Genomic DNA, 7,536 nt, shown 5'->3' with positions numbered 1-7,536 from the left:
TAAACAACATTTGTCACAACACAACGTCTTCAATGTATTTATTTTGTATTTCTGTAGTGTATTTAAGTTTTTACGGAATAACTTTAGGTATAATAGAATTAAAAATGTTTTGTTTCTTAGTAAAATATGTGTAATAAAAACTGAAAATAACATAATAATTTATATAGATAAAAAACTTTGTTTCTCCAAGCAGTTTAATACTCACTTCGTACACTTTAAACAGCTAGAACGCAGTTTCTAACACTTTAAGTCGCGCTTTGGCTAAGCGTAAGTCACGTATGTCAAAAACTCTGAATGACGTCAAAGCGATCATATTAAGAACAATTGCAGAATGGAGCTACACTAAGGTCTTAGGGTCACAAGCACAGGGTTTCTCTGCGGTTTATCTATAATTTGAGGTTCTAGACTGTTCAGTTTTATTATTAGTGTAAAGTTTTAATTACTTATAAAGTGTAAATTAGACGTTAAACAGTGGAAACAGTTTAACAACTAGTTACGATACTATATTCACGAATCGTGATATAAAAAAATATTAATACATATAGTTGAAAGTAAACTATCGGATATCGGACTTTCAAAGCCTTTCTAGCAAGCTTTAACTTACATTCACCTAAGTTTGAAACTACTTCAAATAGTTCGAAATTCAAAATATCGAATTCGTTGACATGTTGACTTTTCATATCGATATGAATTATATTTTAATGTAACATATAATTTAAGGAATGGGTTTTTGCTTCAGATAACTACTGTTTCGTGGATTCATATTTATATTGACAAGTAGGTGATGTGCCTTCTGTACCTGACATGTCGTTACAATTTATGATATGCCGGTTTCCTCACTATTATCCTTTAGAGCAAATTTTGAATGCGCACATACAAGGTCCCACCAATTGACCCACGGTCGTGATTCGAATGATCTCTGGGTTGAGATCCCACGGCAAAGCTAACAAACTAAATTACTTAATTTTGGTCATTCCTCAAATTTAACATACTTTAATACGACCATTAATTAATTTATTGATATTTTCAAGACATGTTAATTAAACAGAGCGCGTTCATGTGATGATATCCAAGACTTACAGATTTCCATCATAGAATTTGACCTATTTTTTAGATTATATACAAAATGAAAAATAAAAAATATCTATTCAATTAGTACATCTACACTACTAGTACAATCATCATCTTATACGTTCAAGATTATAGTTAAAGTTTTAAAGTCTTAATTAAAGAATCATTGATTAGTTTTTCTTTACTCCTAGAGAAAGTTCACATTAACACAGATTTCAATGAGAATTAATAAAGAAGAAACCATATAAAATTCTTAATTTCGAATTATTTTAAAAAGTTGAGGCAATTGGATGAAGTGTACGGTAAATTGCTTCTTTTTCTCAGGAATAATTACAACACAATATTGTATATTCAGAGCATGTTTCGTCAACATCGTTAACACAGTGTTGCCTAGATTTTAAATTCTCTAAATAGATACAATTATAGTGGTCACTGTTATTTATACAAAAACAAATTCAAAGTTCACGAGAGAATAGAGTTTATTTTTAAATGTCTCCGCTAAATATGTAAATATGTTTAAAATATGTTTGGGCCTCAGATTTCTATAACTGTTTCATGATTATTTGTCAATAGGCATGTAGGTGATCAGCATCACTATGTTTTCCTTTACCGTTCGAGCGAATGTTTAATGCGCATATAGAAAGAAAGTCTATTGGTGCACAGCTAGGGATCTAACCTGCTGCTTCAGGGATGAGACCACGCCGAGGTCTGCTCTTTCGGTAAATATGTAATATCGCAAAAATGTGTTGAATTTTGTACGCCAATAATAGTTCGAACAAAGTCTCGTTACAGAATTATAATGCAAGAGTCAGGCAGGGTGTTATTGTTTTATACGCAAACATTAACGTAATAGTATCATCATCATCCTATGACATTTTACTGGATTAAATAACCCTGACTATAAAGGAGACACACTGTATGATTTCTATTGGAACCTACTTTTGAGTCGGTGATAACTTTATATATTCAAGATAAGAGCGTACCGATTCCTAAAAGGCCTGCCGGTAGCCATTTATCAGTGTCCATGGGCGACGGTATACATCAGATGAACCTCCTGCCCTAACAATAACATTTACTTTAACTATAATACTTGCTAAATTCAAACTTATGATTTTCAGTTGCTTAAAAATGCATTATTCGTGTTAATTTTCCAAATGTAGACAATACTTAAATTTAATAATTTTAAAACCTTATTTTGAAACCATAATTAGTAACAAAATCTCAAAGAGAAAGTACAAAAAACTGTTTTCATTTAAATTTATGTGAATAGGTCGCTCGCAAAAAGATACCGTTTATTCAAATTAAATTACTTTTGAGAGGTGATTTCTCACAAGATTTCATTATATATAAATATACCCGTGTGATATACGTTCTTTGCTCTTTAAGATGACAATGACATACATTAATCTGCAAATGTGTATTCTCGAAACAGTTAGCTCCAAGAAATGTTCAATAGCCACACGAGGCTCTGAGTTTAGGGAACCTAACCTAGATTCTAACAAGACATAACATTTATAACATACACACAAAATAATAATAATGTTATTGTGAAGGTTGAACTGAAAATAAAAAGTTTTTTGGTAACTGGCCCTAGCTCACCATTATGCTGTGGAGCAGACGTGGTGCAAAGCGCTGGTCCTTCTGCGTTTGTTAAAAAGAATGTAATAATAATAATACTAGAAATGAACAGTGTAAGTAAAGAAGTCTTGGAAGATTTGTGTGAAAAAGTATATAGTAATTAAAAAATAAGAACAATTGTTACTTAAACTACTACACGGATTAGATTAATAAATATCTATTATTTATCATACTAGAGGAGGCTGAAGCATATAATTTTAAGCACAATATTACGTCTTAAAACTCTCTCATTTTTACCCTATTTTTTATACAGAACTGGAAAGACGTTTGGCCACAATCCCATCTATTGGAGGACGGCCCTGTTCAGATGTCTGTACAGCCGCCGCTTAAATGAACCCAAATTATACTGTCTAGGGAAGATGGAAGGAAGCAAGGAGTTCCACTCCCATGCAGAAATAAGAAACGACGTATCAAATCGTGCAGTAACGCACCTGGGGATGTCAACAACGAAGGGGGGCCAACGTGCTTCTACGAATATACTAACAAACTAAAATAGTATATACGGATTCAAATAACTTTATGATAGATAAATGACCATGACTGCAGACTAGCAAGTACGTAGGGCCTAATTCATATGTTAAAGTTACTTTTACTTAACGTACTTATACGGCAAATCGGTTAGAAAATTCACATACGTAGAACAGGGCGCGTCTAAACAAGTTTTGTAGGTTTTATATCTAATTATACCAGTAGGTTAACGTGGACTCAAAAAAACATGTTCAAGAAATGGCCACCCTTTTTTATATCCAAGGTAGATTTGCTTTTGTGCAACGTGTCCTCAAAAGCAGGGACTCAACTCACATTAGTCTCTGCGATTCGAGACTGGAGACTGGGCAATACCATCTAAAACCACCCCGGGTAGTTCGTACAAGGCCGCTTTAGGGAGGCCGAGTTCACTCTCCGGGACTTCAACGAAATAACTGCTACGCTCGAAACCTCCGGTGCAGTATATTTTGTGTATAGGACGTAGAAGATGGACATATTTTTATTACCTATTTATTCCGCATCTTCTAACCCGATTCACCCTCCACCCTCGTCCTAGAGCACTCCCTTATTTAATTAATCTTAGCCTTGATCTTCACAGACCAGTTCCTTTGGAAATAAATAGCCTTTGTTACTCAGGACAAAACATTAAATTTCCAAAAATTACAAATATTTCCTTTAAAAAAAATAGTTAATGATATCTATCGACTCAGTGCCGAACAGCTGTAACACACACATGGTACATTATTATTATTATTATCAAGCCTTTATTGCTGACACCCAGTGTAATATATATAAACATTATTTTAGTTACATAACCTAACTTACTCTAATACATTAGATGTGCCGGTTTTGGTTAACAGCGTGACCACACATAGGCCTCTTCCAGCTACTTCCATTATTTTCTTACGTTGCTGTTCTTGTCCAAGTGTCTCCTATTCTCTTTATATCGCTGCGCATCTTGCATCTTGCTCCGTCTTCTTTTTAATTTTTCCAGTGTTCTCAATGATAGACAATTCATAGTGACGATATGAAGTATCTTATTTTAGATTGGGTTTTGAGTGTTTGTTAATGTTTTTAAATTTATTGTCGTCTTGTTTCGGAGCTGAAAGTGAGTGGTCTATAACCCCCTTAATGGTATATACATTTTGTTATATTAAAATCCCGTAATTCCCCAAAGGTGCAGATAGACAGAATTTTACGTCTGGTTGAAGTTGTTTTATATAGAAAGTAAATACACCCAAACGCCTAAAACTAAAATAAATCAATGGCGGTATAACCTTTTTAGGTCTGGGCCTCAGCTTTCTGTATCTGTTTCTTGATCATTTGTTAATTTAATAGATAAGCAGGTCCTGTGCCTTCTGTGCCTGACACACAGCACATCGTCGTCTTTTTTGGGCAAGCCGGCTTCCACACGATATTTTCCTTCACCGTTCGAGTAAATGTTAAATATAGAAAGAAAGTCCACATACACAGCCGGAGATCGAACCTACGACCTAAGTTATGAGCGTCGCACCCTGAAGCCACCAGGCCAACACTGCACGCCTGAAACTACTTACACGGAAATCGAACACGACACCTCGTGGTTATAAGCTATAAACGAAGGTAGCTTTAGTAAAGAACATTTTCTTGAGATGTGATGATTATGGCATTAAAATTACGCAAGTATATTAATTCACACGCCCTTTACTGGTTAAGTATTTATGTGACTCTTATGCTTTCAACATAGGCCTTGACTTTTTAGTTTTATGAGTTTATTTTTATCCACAGGGCCCGGAACATGTTTTGCACAGGGCAAACAACTCTGTATAAAAAATAAATGGCGCAACTACGTGTCTGTTTAAAAAAAGATTTTTTGTTGTTCACATCTCACTTGCATATGGATGGCTTAATCTGTTGAAAAACTCGAAGCAGTGATTCCTAATTATTTGTCGAACGTTAGCTGTATGAAGTAAGAATGTACCTACGGCTAAGTAATTGATAAGTGTTCGTATATAATATCAAATATTATTTATACCTAGGTAACACTGAAAATGTTAACAAAATAAAAAACGGCTTAATTTATAAAGTTGCCAATACTTTTCTTGTTTTTCGAAGTAATCGTCATCTCTACACATCGTCGCATTCGATGGAACCACTGAGAAAAGCAGTGGGCCCATGTTTCCTTAGGGGTCTCTTATATGGCATTTTCCTACACTTTCATCATATCTTCATGGCTCGTAAACTCGAATTTTATCTTTAGTTTATATCTAATAAAAGAAAGTCACAGGGCTCCAGGTAAGGACTGTATGGCGGATGACTCATTATCCCGACACCTGCCATAGTCAAATATTCACCAGTCCATGCGAAGGCGTTTCAGGACAAATGAATGTAATATACTACATTACTCTTTGGTAGTTCTAAAATTGAAATTCATAAAAAGTTTTCAATGTTTCTAACTGGCCCGTTCTAAACATTTTCAGTGTTACCCACGTACTAATATGATACAGGTAACGTTTGTAAGGATGTGGGGGTCGGTTGTATCTCTGGATATCGTTCATCGATATTGGAAATTCTTTTACCAATAGAAATGTTATTTTTGAGTGTCATGCGCTAAAAATATTTTTAGATGTGCAAATTAAATCGGAGAAAAGACGCTCTTACATAACTCTAAACTCTAATGATTGATATGTAGAGCTTGACTATGCCAAGTCGGCGACATCATATGTCTAACTGTATATATAATTGATTAAATTTTAAATGTGTGATGATGATTTTTATTTTATTTTAGACGCGTGTAAAGGACAACGTCTGTCAGGATAGTGTTATATAAAAACAATTCCTGCGCCGCGTTTACCTGACTTATAGCCTTTTTCATCAATATCTAGAATGATTCATAAGGAGGGCTTAAATGTATAATTTCTCAAGGTTGCAGCACTCGAAACCGTACAACTTACATATAAATCAAGTCTCTATCCCAACAATAATAACTGCTGATTCATCTTCAACATTGAAAGTGACAAAAACACTTTCGTATATTTGGATATACACAGAATAAGTTTAAACAGCCGCTTATGACACAGCACTTGTTAGAATATAAGTGTGAAATTCAGCATATTCCTATTTTAGTAGCGTTAAAATAAATTAAATTAACTATACGCAAATTGGACTTTAGATGCTAATAATAGTAGGAAACACAGATGTATCTGTTAGTTTCCTTTATGAATAAATAAAGAAACACAGTTCGTCTAAAGAGTTATTACATAAAACGCAGAAATACATGCATGGTATCTAAAGTCAGTGAAACATGTGTTACCTTTGTCTGTTATTAGTTAGTCGCCTATTTTTCAATTAATTAAATAATAATTGCAGGGCTCTAGATTTCTGTATCTATTTATAACTATATGATGATGATACTGAATTCTGTCCTCGACACAATCGACATATTTATATGTTCGCAGTAGCGATATTGTATATATTATGTTTAGTATTGTATACTTTATTTTTTATCGTATCGGCATAGTCTGTAAGGATAATGTAAATAATTAATCATTTGTTTTGTAATCGGCAAGTAGGTGATGAGACTTCTGTGCCTGACACAGGCCGTCGACTCTTTGAGTATAACCATACCTCACAATGTTTTCCTTCTTAATGCGAGCGAGTGTTGAATTTGCACATAGACAGAAAGTAGATTGGTGCACAGCAGTGTTTCACACCTAGGACATCAGGAGTGGGAGTCGCTCGTTGAAGCTATTAGACGAACACAGCTCTGAGCCGTGGGTAATAATAATTTAATATTATTGGGATCGTTTGACACACCCATCAGTCATATTTATTATGTATGCTTCACTGGAGGGTAACGTTTTTTATAGATTAAAATATTTTATTTACATAAGAGCATTGTAAAGGCGGAAATAAATTCAATTAATACGCCTTTTTGTTTTAGTTAAAAATTCATATAATCGTAAAGGGAGATGGAAAATATACAGGTTACTCCTAATTTCGTATTTTATATACACTAGAATTTTCGTATACATTTTTATCTAATACGGTAAATAAAAAACTTGAAGATATTAAAAAACTTCAGCATTCTTGCCTCTTGTCCTTTCGACGCCATTCGAAAACTTGCAGTAAGTAATAAATTTAAGAGTATAAAATTTGGATAATAAAGGGCCAAAATCACCTTATTTTTAATTATTAAATTAGTTTACAAAAATTACTATAAATTGGTACCATACAAATACAAGGAAATTAGCTATAACGTTATTAAACTGTAGATACAGAGCTTAGTAATGGGAGGATAAAAAAACAAAAACGAGGTAAAAAATAATTTATTTACAAATATATAACTTAGAAATATTATAT

Source organism: Pieris brassicae, chromosome 1, assembly GCF_905147105.1.
Source record: "Pieris brassicae chromosome 1, ilPieBrab1.1, whole genome shotgun sequence".
NCBI lineage: Eukaryota > Metazoa > Arthropoda > Insecta > Lepidoptera > Pieridae > Pieris > Pieris brassicae.
Note: the sequence above shows the minus strand (reverse complement) of the source record.